At 35.8% G+C, this 14815-nt stretch overlaps 1 pseudogene; it reads left to right on the top strand.

The window, feature by feature from the left end:
- Window positions 1-14096, top strand: part of LOC126696456 (uncharacterized) — a 45820-nt pseudogene extending 31724 nt beyond the window's left edge.
- Window positions 14097-14815: the final 719 nt, after the last annotated feature.

Genomic DNA, 14815 nt, shown 5'->3' with positions numbered 1-14815 from the left:
GCATATCGTCAGGACCTGGTGATTTTTTTGGGTGCATCTGTATGAGTGCTTTGTGGACCTCATCTACTTGGAAAGGTTGACAAAAAAATATGCTCATGGAGTCAGTGACCACTAGTTGGATGGCATCAATAACTGTAGATGTGTCAGTGGGCCTGTTTGATTCGAATATATTAGAAAAATAATCTAATATTATATTCTCCACAATTTGGTCATCTTCTTGCCACACGCCAGTATCGTCAGTGAGGCCATGGATGGTATTTCTCTGCTTGCGGTTTGAGGCTTTCTGGTGGAAAAAAGATGTGTTGCGGTCTCCATCAGTGATCCACATGTGTTTTGCTCGTTGGTGCCACATAGTATTCTCAGCATCCAGCCAAGAGTTGAGTGATTTACGGACACTCTGTATCTATTTGAAGTTGTGCTGCAGGTTGTGTTCAAGGACTTGTAGTTCCTTTTCCAACCAAGTGATTTGCCTTCCCATGTGGCCAAATTCTGTTTTGTTCCAATGAGCTAAACGTGCCTTGCAACTGTTAAGGCAGTTGGTGATAGGTACACCTACAGTTTTGCATAAACCCTCACTCCAAGCTTCCTAGACGACTTCGATGCACCGAGGATCCCTTAGCCACATTGCTTCGAAGCGGAATGGACGTTGGGTTTGATGTCGTGGATGGTTTCTGTGGGGTTGCAAGTGTACTGCCAACATGGAATGGTCACTGGTGGACATGGAGATGTGGTGGACGGTGGCATTCGGGAAGAGAGCTTTCCATGAAGTTGTAGCCAGTGCTCGATCAAGGCAAATGTGGATTCGGCCTTCGTGGTTCCGAGACCAGGTGTATGGAAAGCCTACAAATCCTAAGTCAGTGAAGCCGCATGTATGAATGACAGAGCGAAAACGATCCATCTGTCGAGTGGGGTGTAAGGAGCCTCCACTCTTTTCCCTGCAACTGACAATTTCATTATAATCACCAAGGCAAAGCCAGGGGATGTTTGTGGAGTGCCGCAGAGATTCAAGCAAAGTCCATGTTTCCTCACGTTTGCATGTTTCGAGGGGGCCATAAAAACTGGTGAGTCTCCACTTTGTACCTATACTGTCACAAACTATATGGGCATCAATAAACCAATGGGAGAAATTTTGGACGTGTACCTAAGTTCCGGGTTTCCATAAAAAAGCAAGACTGCCATTGAGGCCATCTCTTGAGACTATAAGGCCTTGGTTGTAAACCCAATCTTGTTTCATGTTATATAGTTGTTCTGTGGTGAGCTTTGTCTCCATCAGGAAAACACAAATGGGATCTTTTTGCTGCATTGCTCTCTTAAAAGCTTTAAATGTTTGGGGGTTCCTAAGCCCCCGACAGTTCCAACTTAAAACACTCATTGTTCCTGATGGTGCTGCTTAGCAGCCACCGCCGATCCCAGGTTGTCAGCCATGAGTTTCCCCAAAGCTTTTGCTTCTTCCTCCAAAGTCCTGTGTTTTTTCTAAATGAAAATTGCACTCTAAGTATCAAGAACTTGACTTTTGCGTTTTGGGCCCAATATGGGCTCATTTGAGGTTTCCATTGCATGGGGGGGTGTGAGGGTTAATCCTACACCAAGTTGCAATTTTTGGGCCCACAGTTTGTATGGTGCTGAGGTGAGTGGAGGTCTTGGCATCGTATTGTGAGTCAGGGGATTTTGGCAAAATGATTGTGTGTTAGCAGTACTGGTGGAAAGTTTCCTCAAAGTTGGAGCTTTCCTTGTGTGGTACAGTTGACTTGGGATCATTTGAGAGGGCGTAAGTCTCGGGTTTAGGGTCTTGTGCCAGCTGTGTTGTTGGTGTCATGGAGTTTGGATTTGGAGAGGAGTTTAATGCATGGTCAACGTCTGTGATGTGTGAAAGGAAAAGATCAGGGTCAGATAATATTTCCTTATTCGTAGGCATCGGTTTTTGGGGTGTAGTGTGATTCTCGGGTGGTATTGATGATGGTGTTTGCTGCGATGGGGTGGCCATTAAGGTTGACGGAGGTGACGATTTTGTTTGTGGTAAGGGTGTGGGGCGGTGGTTTGGAGGAGGCGGTGGAGTGTGGGAGGTTCTACTATTCACCACCTGAGGTTGTTATATGTTGATGGTGTTGGCCCTCAACCAAGAACTGTACTCGGGTGGTATTGATGATGGTGTTTGTTGCGATGGGGTGGCCGTTAAGGTTAACGGAGGTGATGATTTTGTTTGTGGTGAGGGTGTGGGACGGTGGTTTAGAGGAGGCGGTGGAGTGTGGGAGGTTCTACTGTTCACCACCTGGGGTTGTTGTACGTTGGTGGTGTTGGCCCTCAACCAAGGACTGTATTGCTGATCATCCTTATTCAGAGTGCTGTCACTATCAAGCCAGGCTTTACAGTCCTTTTCATCATGGTTTAATAAGCCACACCAGTAGCAGAAAATTGGCATCTTTTCATATTGGATTGAAATCCACAAAGGTTCAGAGTTTCCCATGTCCACAAATTGACCACATGAGAGGGACTGGCGTACATCGAGATTGACGCGAACTCTAATATATTTTCCTTGGCATTCACCACTCGGAGAGGTGTCAACCTGTTCAACTCTACCCAAGGTCCGTCCGATGGCCTCTGCATTGGTTTTGTTCATACGCGTGATGGGTAGGTTGTGTAGTTGGATCTAGAATGTGGCATAGTCAAAGGTGGCGGCTTCCACTGATTCATGCTTCGTAGGCTTATAGAGACCAATAAGATACTTATCAAACAACCATGGTTGCTGCACCAGGATCTTGAGAGTATCGGCCTCATCAGAGAAAAGGAGTAGAACCGTGTTGGATCCAAGGTCTCGGATTTCGAACTCCTGGGTAGAATGCCACATGCTTCTAAGTGTTCTTAATAGTGCCTCGATGTTGATTCGACATTTGGTGAAGAGCTTTGCAATAAGAACTCTGGCATTGTCTTCTGTGGTTGGTGCTAGTGGGACCATTTGACTCTCTTGTGTGTTAAGCGACAAGCGGGCCCACTTTCCAGTTAGTTCATCCATGGTGTGAGTTCAAAGATTGTGAGTAGAAGGATGAGAAGGAAATACAGGTCAAAGGTGTGGTGTGAGTGCAGAGAGTGTAAGGAAAGAGAGTGAGAAGGAAGTATAGGGCCAATGGTGTGGTGTAGGGATGGGGTGGGTACCGGGTTTCCACCGGAGAGGGGAAAGAGGGCCTATCCAATGATAGGTACTAGGGTTTCACCATCGAGAGTGCCATCTAGAGACAGCACTAGCGAGAGAAAAGCCCAATAGCATTACTGATCGAATTAAGTAAACTTGTAAAAAGGGTTATACTTTGTTTGTTTGTTTTAATTTTTTTTTTTTTATCTTTTCATATGATTCAGCTTCTAACAGTAGTTAATGGTTATTATAAAATAATAATGTTAATTATAACAGGGGTTGCACTCCTTTGTTTTCTCATGTGATTCATAGTTATTATTATTATTTTTTTTTTTTCAAAAAAAAATCATTAACAAAACTTTTCCTTCGTTAGGCCTGAAGTCGATATAAAGCCATGGGGGACTACGTTGGAGGCACTAAAAGAAGGCAATAAAAAGATCAAATGGAAAGATAGAAAGCCCTATGCTTTCTGGAAAGGGAATCCATATGTGTCCAAAAAGAGAGTAGAGCTTATGAAGTGCAATGTCTCTAACAAAAATGATTGGAATGTTCGTTTATATATCCAGGTGAATTTCTTTATCAAATTCCTTGATTTTTATGTTAAGGAACATTCATACAATTCTAGTACGAGTGGTCAATTGTTTAGTTATCCGGAACTTTTGCTAAGAATATTTAGTAAAAGAAAAGACATTAAATACTTGTACATCAAACAGGGTTGGCTTAATACAATTTCAGGCTTAAAGAAAAAATTTAAATGGGTGTTTTCATATATATTTAAGTATCACCTAAATAATATTTAGTTTATTAACCATCAATTTAGTAAATGTTTTATATTACAAATTTTTATTAACAATCCATTATTCTTACTTTTAGTATGATTAATTCACTTGAGCAATGCTTGGGATATTATAAATTTTACCCCATAAACCTTACAAAATGACGCATCATCAATTAAAAAAATTATTCATTTATTACATTGTTTCAGCAACACCAATCACATTTTTGCCACATCAATTTGAAATTTTTTTTTGTAATAAAATTTGTAGTCATTTAGCATTTTTTATTCACTTAATGGTGATTTGGTTGGATTTATATTAATCTATATTTATTTTGGGAAAATGTTAATAGCTATCAAAAAATTTATTACAAATAGATATAGAAAAGAATGTGAGTGGTTGCACTTCAAAAAGATAATAAATGAATATTTGGATTACTTCTTGTGATGGTGACACTGAAATTTGCAAGCTCTCTAAAGTAAAATTTGTAATATTTATAACATCACTCAATTTCTCAAGCATTCTTAAAAATAGGGAAGGGGGGGGGGGGGGGAGTAACAATTCATTTATATATATATATATATATATTTAAAAAAGTAACTTATGCCCCCTCTCTTGGGGGGCCTTTCTCTAGTAGGGGCCCTATGCCTAGGGTCGGTGGGCCAGCCCTAACATCATTGACATGTTTGGTTGTCAAAATTGTGAAAAACACATGTAATTATCTTAATGAAAAACTAGATTAGTTATCCCATCTTTGCTTTTCATGAAAAAAAGAAAAAGAAAAAATACCCATTGCAGTGGTAGGTTTCTTCAAACAATAAGTAGCTAAGGGGTCATCTGTTTAATTAAATGATATTGAGCATCTTATCGAGAAACAAGTGAGCTATTTCTTTGTGAAATTGTGCATAATTTCATATGTGGAAATTATGCAAATATCTTGTTTGATCCTATTTTGGAAGTAGAAATAGTGTTTTTTCCACTCTTTAGAAGAGATAGTGTGAAAGAAACATATAGAAAAAAAAAGTACTACGCAGACAGGCTTTTGAGAGAAATTTGGAACATATTTATTTCAAATATTTTATTTGTATTCAGGATTGGGAAGAAGAATCTAAACAAGGATTCAAGAACTCAAAACTAGAAGACCAATGCACTCATAGGTAAATATTGCACTTCTTTAATTTTCTCAAAAACTTATTTTTCTTATAATTTCCTTTGAAATATGTTATAATACATTCATAGTGTTATTAATGACATTATTTTCTGTTTTGTTTGGCTTTTTCATCTGAAGATATAAAATTTACATAGAAGGAAACACGTGGTCAGTGAGTGAAAAGTACATTCTAGCTTGCAATTCCATGACCTTGCTATTGATGCCTCAGTACCATGACTTTTTCACAAGAAGCTTGGTGCCCATGCAACACTACTGGCCCATCAAAATAACTAATAATACATGCAGAGATCTTAAGCTTGCTGTGGAATGGGGCAATTATGTCACCGACAAAGTAAACCTCTCCTACTCTCTTCCCCTCTCGACACAATCAAATTTAACCACATGTGGACATGCATGTGTGGTGTCTTTGTTTTCCTAAAACAGTTCTCTTTTCTTGACTTATGAAAAACATAAACCAATGCAGAACACTTAAATAGAATTGCACTGTTTCAAAGCCTTCTCAAAAAGGTGTTAATTTTCTATTTTTCCTTAGAGAAATAGCACGATTTTTTCTGATGTTCACATGGAATGCTTGTTATATACATAGTAGACTAGTGCTATACATTTTGGAAAGAGTAATGATAAGGATACTACAAAATTTACTACATAAATCTTACAAATTATTGACGTATCACTAATAACAAAAAACTAATTGAAAAATACTACAACTGTTTGTTTGTCTAGACCCCTTTAAAACAAAGTGTTTACACCTAGTGAATCAGCCAAGTAGTTACTAAGATTAATTATGAGATCTAGATTAAACAATAGTATATCATATCATTCACAACAGAAAAGTAAAAGACACAACGATATGATCACCCAAGAAAACTATTGAAACTAAATGTTTTAAGGTAAAAACCTGGGAAGGATTTGACCTAATTTTCCTCAAGGTAAACAAATCTACTAGAAAGAATTGAAGTTTACAAAAGATTTAACTCCTAAACCTAATGCTACCTCCAATAGAACTTATTAACACGACCACGTGCATCTTCGACTCCATAGACTTTTCTCTCTCGGATTTGTTGAACAAAAACTCTCACACTTATGACTTTAAGATCCCACTTAAAGGCTTCAGATCACCAATTGTTGTTGATCTTGTAGCAACAACTTGATTCCACTAGCACTTGATTATAGATCTCATTCTGGTAGACACTTGTAGAGTTAGAAGGTTACAAAAACCTCATAGATCTCACAGGGGTAACTCACAAGTCTTCCAAGAGTCTTCAAAATGTAGTTAGGGTTTTCCTTTTATACTTAGAAGTGTTGGACTAAAACCCTAAACGTTTTCGCGGGCTTGGGCTTGGTTTAAAATCTACAAAATTACCTTTTCTGCTATTTTCGATCGATCAAGCTTCACAAAACTTAAACTCTCCTTTCTGCAACTTGAATGTTCTTGAATCTTGATTTGTACAATCTTGAGTAATGTCTAACACCTAATCTAGACATGTTTTTGTTCTCGCTATTTACCAACATACACAAAATAAAAATCTAAACATTTAATCCTAAATATTTATAACCTAGCAAAAACTACTATCAATTTTACTAATCCTCCATCTATTATCCCTCAACCATAAATTGTGTCAATGTAATAATTCAACTTTCAAAATGAAGTCACAATGTTATCCTTAGGTCTCCCATTTAAATTTTAATGTAATTAATAGTTGAAAGTTGATTTAGCCTTAGAATTTTCACACTTTCTATAGATATCTTTTAACTTATGCTCTATTTGCCACATTAACTAATTTTGTCAATCTCATTAAGATTTAAAAGAAGAAAAGTTTCATAATGATATTTACTTGATATTGAAACTTAAGGAACTAAGTCTATTCAACTAACAGTTGGGGATTAAATTAACACAACTAACACTCAAGGGACCAAATTAAACTTTATCGCGTAATTTGATGACTATATCAGTAATTTAACCCAAATAAATGTCTTAATTTATATTTTCTATAATTGATGACTCATTAATTTATAAAGCTTATAGAGTAAAATTTGTAGTATCTTTAACATTACCTTTATTTATTATGTTATTAAAGTTGTAAATTTTACATTCATTGATACGTCAGCTTATAAGCAATGTAACAGTCAACATTGGGACCCAACATGCACTATGTTTCTTATTTGGTGCTAGACATGATTCAAATTTATTTATTTCTTTATTCAATTATTTTTCTTCACGATTCTATCTCCTCCAACACTTATATTTCAGGCACAGGAAATTGGAGAGGCAGGAAGCAAATTCATTCAAGAGAACCTTAAAATGGACTTTGTTTACGACTACATGTTTCACTTGTTAAGTGAATATGCAAATCTCTTGAAATTTGAACCAACAATTCCTCCAGGAGCGTTTGAGGTCTGTTCAGAAACAATGGCATGTCTAGAGGGTAATAAATTTTGGAAGTTGAAGAATTTCATGGTGGAGTCCATGGTGAAATGCCCTAGGGATACACTTCCATGCACAATGCCTCCTCCTTTATGATCTTCCAAGTTCCAACTATTGAAGCCACTTCATCAAAGAAAATAAAATATAATGAGAGAAGTAGGTATGTTGGAGAATGAATATTGGGAGAAACTAGTTAGTTGAATATTTGAAATACAATAAGGGCCTTTATTGTTTGCGTGTGTTTGTTTTGAAGCTTAAAATTTGGAGTATAATCCAGTATTTAATTTCTTGAACTTCCATTTGGGCTTTGAAGGTTATTCTAAGTTTCTAACAAAACTTGTTACTTAAAAAAAATAGGGGCTTTGAATAGGGACAGCCCAAGGCCTAGGCCTAAGGCCCCACCTAAAAACAAAATTTCTCTTAGGGAAAAAGGCCCCACTTCCCATGGTTAAATGCCCAAATTTTTATAAAATTATATGTATCGTTTTAAAGGTTATTCATTTTTTTTTTTAATTAGTGATGTTAAGGATACTACAAATTTTACTATTGGCTTACAAATTGCTATGTTATTAATTACAAAAAAATGATATAAACATTCATTAGTTAAATTGATGAAGTTCATCAATCAGAGTCAATGTCACATTATATTTTAAACATTTTATAGTGCTTTTAATTAGCTCATTTTTCTTTTTCATCTATTAAGACTCTCAAAATATAAGACCAATAGAACCTTAACCCAATTGAAACCCTAAAATGTTTCAAAAAGATGTTGCAAATGTGTTAAATCATCAATTATAGATTAGTCTCCCCTAATAGTTTGAGACTTTAATTTTTGTAAACTGATATCCTACAAAGCCACACACTAAATAATCTCTCTCTCTCTCTCTCTCTCTCTTAAAAACAAGATGTAAGGACCAGGTTTGAGTCCCTAGCCCAGATGATAGATGGACCTTAGCCCAAAAAGCCCAAAACAATGAATTTGTAGAGAGTGGGTTGGAAAACTGGGTTAAAATGAGTTGGATCATAAATGAAGTGGGCTTAGTTGACAAGAACAAAGCAAATGATTGAATTAAATTAGAGAAAATCGTCCTCGGCACAGTCCGAGGAGATCAATTCTTATATATTCCCTACAAGTTTGATTACAGAGTTGGTTCTTGATTGCTACAGTGTTTCTCTTGTGATTTTTCGATCCCTTATCCATGGAGGATCTCTTACGTTATATAGTTCCCTCTTGACGATCTTAATCCTGCACTTGTTGATTATTTGGGCCACTACTTGAGTACTTGTCCCATTAGACACCCTTTCTGGCCTTCTGTGAGTTGTGGTAGTCAAGGCAGCACTGTTTAAGGGTTTTCTCCACATAAATGCGGCCAAAAAGTTAGATGTAAGGCATTCAATGTAGTGGCAGAAGCTTTTCCTTAGATATTTCCTAACTTCCCTTTTTCCAGTACGTTCAGAATGCATGTCCTTCTCAATGAAATTTCCTGGAAGGTCACTCTGAGTGATAGAATATACTTTTGATCTGTGCTTCGTTTATCTGAGGAGACAATCCTCCTCGAACCACCTTCTCCAACATTTTCACTTGCATGTTACTTATGGGACTCTGAACTTAACACTCTTACTATTGTTTATTCGTCCTCGGACTAATCAACATCCTCGACCAAAGCCCAAGACCCAATATATAATTTTGGGCCCCTATCCCTACACAAGATATAAAAATAAAAATTAGATTACAACTTTACTTAACTATGCATTGTCATATATCCAAAATAAATCATCTTTTTTAATCGTAATATATTTTTATTTTTTTTTATTAATATTTATAGTTCAACTATAATATTCAATTCTCTATATGAAATTAACATTAGTTTTGTTGGTATTATTCATCAAATTATGTATTTAATGTATCAAATTAACCTAAATTTGATTAATATTAAATAATTTTGTTTAATAAATATTTACATATTAAAGGCTTTACATAGAGTTTTCGCCTTAAGCCCCAAATTATGTTAAGCCCCCTGGCTTTGAAGGTTGGGGTGTGGAATAGAAATTTACATGAGCTAGGCTTGGTTTCTAGGCTTTGGAACTTTATTGATATATTTTGGGAAAAATACCAAGACACCCCTTTAACTTTGAGTTAATGCTCATTACACCCCTAAACTTTTAATTTGGCCAATTTAGTTCTTAAATTTGTGCAAGTGCCAAATAGAACAAGGAAGTCAATACCATAATAGAGACTGTACCGGTTTGGTCACCGATACGATATATTTCGAATATCGATCAATACTTGTGTACCGTTTTGGGTTTATTGCTATTTTATATTTATATTTATATATATATATATATATATATAACTAACAATAAATGTGAATTTTTGTTTAATTGACTAGACATTTGAAAAAAAATTATAAGGCAAAGTCCAGATCTCTTTTTTACTCAAATCCGAAGTTGTTGCACATGTACAAGCCAAAGTATACCTGCCAACATTTGTTACTACTTTTTTTTAGTTTTTATTCTCTTCCACTACATTTAGCATCTTTTATTATTATTATTATTATTTTATTTTATCTTATTTTATTCCTATATCTAATTACTCCTTCCCTCGTTTTTGTCACCTTGAGTTAATTTTCTTTCACACCTTTTTTTAATGCTTCACAGGCAGGCCTAATTGATAGCTCTTCCCATTTTCCTTTTCTGTTTTTTCTCCTCCTCATCACAAGCTTGTCCTAGTCACCTGACACCTACCTCCAATTTCCAAGAACGTTTTATCTTCACACGCTTAAACTTAACTCTTCAGTTTTCAAAGTTCATTCATTTATTTATTTTTACTTTTGATCTATCTCATTCGGGAGAAAGTCATAGGTTCTAAGGAATTAGGAACTAATGTATTAAAACTTCATTTTGTAATGTTGGCAAATTGTTTTAGTCTTGTTTAGACTTATTTAGACTTGCTCAAAGTATGTGCTTTTATATAAAGTTGGAATCGAGTTACTGCAGGATTTATTGTGTAAATCTGTCTGGCTCGATCAATTGAGAATTAAACTCAATCGATCGAAAGTCGTGCAAATTTTTTTTCCTACAGAATTTCCAACTTAGCCCAAGCCCATTTGACGTATAGGGTTTTATGTTTTACCTTAAGTATAAAAGGGAAAACCCTAGCCACATTTTAAGGTTGCTCTTTATGCTGTGTGTATGAATCTTCTGTGAGATCTAGAGATATTTGCCTTCATATACACTTAGGATTTCCAATCTTAAGATTGATGTCAAGAGCTTGGTGATCAACTCAATTGCTGCTTTCAAGAGCTTAAAGATACACAAGCGGGAGTGCTTGTACTTACTGGAAATCCAAGAAAGAAGTAGTCTATGGACTCGAAGCTATCATGTGGTCGTGGTAATAAGTTTCCTACTCGAGATAATAATAGGATGTTAGTGGTCTAAGTCGCTATTATGTAACCTTCAATTCTTTCATAGTGGATTCAGTTTACCTTGAGAATAACTAAGTTAAATCATTCCCAGGTTTTTTACCAGTTTGGTTTTCATGGGTTATCATATTATTGTGTTCTTTATTTTCCGTACTTTACAATAATATGATATTTGTGTTAACCTAGATTTGATAATTTGACTAAGTAATCACTTGACTAATTAACTAGGTTAATCTACTTATATTTTAAGGGGTCTAAAAACAAACAGAAAGTATACCATATTTTGGTAATACCAACTCAGCATTTACTTTGGTATTTCTTACCCAATAAATGAGTGACACCTGTTTTAAAAAACCATATCAGACTACTCCAATAAATGATTAATTTATCTTCCTGATAGTATAGAAGATTGTGATTAATTTATTGAAGTAGTCTGAGGTGGTTTTTTGAAACAGATGTTACTCATTTATTCAGTAGGAAATACCAAAATAGATACTGAGTTGGTATTACCGAAACATGGTATACTTTCTCTTCCTTTAGTTTGGCCAACCAAGTTTGAAAATTCCTTGAGTTTTATCAAAACATGTTTACTGTTTGCGAATTTAAGGATAATTGATTGAAAACCTTATTTTTGGGAAATCTAGGTTCAATACAAATGTTTTTTGAAGAGCATTCCATCTCATACTCATACATTTTATTCATAAAATACTATGTTTTGAGAAGTTTCTACATAAAACTACTCTGTTTTTCAAAAAATTGTGTTTTCCAAATTTTCAATCGATCAAATTTGTTTTTCGACCGATCGAAAATGCGATTTAAATTTTGTTTTGAATCTGACCTACTCAATCGCTATTGGATCAATCGAAAGTGATTTTCAATCGGTTGAATCTATTTTTCGATCAATCAAAAATCATATAGAGAGTTTTTTAAAACCTTTGTTTCTTACGTATTCAAACACTATTTCAAAACTTTCAAAAGCTTTTCTCTCTCTATTCAATCGGTCTAAGATTCCAAGCAAGATTTTTGTCATTTTTGCCCAAATTTCTTCAAGGGTTTTTGTCCTCTAAGGCCAGTAAGACCTTTTTGCCCCTCCTTTTTCATTGATTTCCATGTTTCATGCATTTTACGAAGAATGTCAAACCTATGAAAATTTGGGATTTTTGTTGATTTAAGCCTTTTCTTTGGAAATTGATCAATGGGTTTTTGTTGTGGGACAATATAAAACTGATCTTCATGAATTAATTTGATCAATTTGATGATTTGTGAAAAATTGAATTTTCTAGGGCTTGAAACTACCCAATTTGGGGATTTTGTTCAATTGTACTTAATTCAATGAAATTGGCTTGATAGATTGATCCATTTGATCATTATAATGTGTTATCTCTCTTGTGTAATGGTCAATTGATCAATTAGTTGGGTTTTGTGAAAATGGGTTTTTCAAATTTTGGGGTTTTTGATGTAAACTCAATGCTCAAGCCATTTTTGTGATCTTAGAGTAAAATTGAACTTATTCTCACTGCATTAGAGCATGCATCATGTGTTGATATTGTTCATACATAATATAGAATTGTTATTTCTATATTGTTCTGTGCTAACTTGTAGTTTGCCCTTGGTTTTCTGTTTTTTTCCTTCTCTTCTATGTCTGTCCTTCTGCTCTTTAGCATCATGTCTAGGAAGACTAAAGCTAATAGGAAATCCACCTCTACGTCTTCCCCCACCTTTGATAGTGAGAGGTTTTTGAGTGAGAAAAACCAGGAAGCTTATGAGAAGCTGAACCTTTGTAGGAACATTTGGGCTGAGAGAAAGGTTCTGTTAGACGAACTAGATGGTGAGATTAGGAGAAACTTTGACTGTTAGGACTGGTTACCTTTGTTGGATGTTGATCATCCTCCTCCACCTACCTTGATCAGAGAGTTCTATTCGAACCTCTCTGTCCAATTCTATGATTCCAACACTCTTGTGAGAAGTTTGATACGAGGTGATAAGTACACCATTACTCCTTCAGTAGTGGCTGCTGCTCCTGGGTGCCATTAGTCTAGCATCCTGTTTATCCGTATGATGAGTCTCCGTCCCTTGATGACATTATGTCATTTATTACTGGTACTACTATCCAGTGGGGTTTTGATCCTCGGATCACCTCTTACGAGTTGACTGAGATTCACTATCTTTTCTTTCGGATTTCTTGCCATTCCGTCTGGCCTATCTCTCATCTGCACACCATTCCTTTGGAGAGAGGTGCATTTTTGTATGCCTTTATCACTGATGCTCCTATGAGCTTTCCTCATCTTTTTATTCGTTCTTTGATTGAGGTTCATAGGAGAAGTTCTACTGCTCATGCTCTTTTTTTCCCCATTTTTATTCACCAGATTTTGTTACATCTAGGATTAAATGAGTTTCTGGTGTTTGAGCCTATTCATATTATCACTCCTATCGGTGCCACCTTTCTTAGGCAGAAGGCTGCTCAGATGAGAGTAAGCTTTAAACGCCCTAGGGTTGAGTCTTCTGGTGTCGCACCTCCTCCTCCCTCTTCTACAGGTGATACTATGGCTGAGGAGTCTGTTGATCCTATTGCTACTACTGCTGTTCCCCCACCTTCTACCTCGGATGATTCAGACATTTGTTGTACGTTGGAGATTGTCATGACCATTCAGGCGGCTCATGGTCAGCTTTTGGTGGACATGCTTGATGAGCTTCGTGCCTTGCGAGCAAATTTGGAGCATTTTAGATGGTCACCTCCACCACCTCCTTTTGATGATGAGTGAGTGCCCTTTGGCAATTCGTCACAAAAAGGGGGAGTACATATGTAGGGGAGATTTTGTTGTTAGGGGGAGATTTTTGTGTTTTGGAGCTGTGGAGCTTTTAGATTGTATCTAGGTGCTTCATTTTGTATTTACACTTTTTGGCTCATGATGTATTTTTGTTTTTGCTTGGGTTGTTCATGATAAGTGGAGATACATTGATAATATATGTTTCTTGTTTCACATTGTTTATTGATTTATATTTATGAGGTTATTCATGATATATGTCTTTATTTGTTATGTTATGTGAAATCAAGAAGTTACTTTATTTTACTTGTATTTTCCACACATGTGTTTATGTGTTTGTTAAGTGTTACAGGAATATACAAGTTGATTCAATCGTGCTGCTATTTACACTTGCAACTGATAGATGGTAGTTAGGTTGAATTTGTTGTCCTGGGCAATATTTTTTGTAATGGGCTGTTTTTATATAACTTTGAGCAATTTGTTTAGTTTGTGTTTTGTCACGGATTGCCAAAGGGGGAGTTTGTTAGGTTCTAAGGAATTAGGAACTAATGTATTAGAACTTCATTTTGTAATGTTGTCAAACCATGATCAAAACATTTTAGTCTTGTTTAGACTTGCTCAAAGTATGTGCTTTTATGTAAAGTTGGAATCGAGTTACTGTAGGATTTACTATGTAAATCTACCAGGCTCGATTGATCGAGAATTAGACTCGATCGATCGAAAGTCGTGTGGATTGTTTTTCTGCAGAATTTCCAACTCAACCCAAGTCCATTTGATGTGTAAGGTTTTATGTTTTTCCTTAAGTATAAAAGGGAAAACCCTAGCCACATTTTAGGGTTGCTTTTTATGCTATGTGTGTGAATCTTCTGTGAGATCTAGAGGTGTTTGCCTTCACATACACTTGGGGTTTCCAATCTTAAGATTGATGTCAAGAGCTTGATGATCAATTCAGTTGCTGCTTTCAAGAGCTTAAAGATACATAAGCAGGAGTGCTTGTACTTGTTGGGAATCTAAAAAAGAAGTAGTCTGTAGACTTGAAGCTATCATGTGGTCGTGGTAGTAAGTTTCCTACTCGAGGTAGCAATAGGATGTTAGTAGTCTAAGTCACTATTGTGTAAACTTCAATTCT

Source organism: Quercus robur, chromosome 8, assembly GCF_932294415.1.
Source record: "Quercus robur chromosome 8, dhQueRobu3.1, whole genome shotgun sequence".
In the NCBI taxonomy this organism is placed as follows: Eukaryota; Viridiplantae; Streptophyta; class Magnoliopsida; order Fagales; family Fagaceae; genus Quercus; species Quercus robur.
This window is presented reverse-complemented; position numbering and strand designations above follow the sequence as displayed.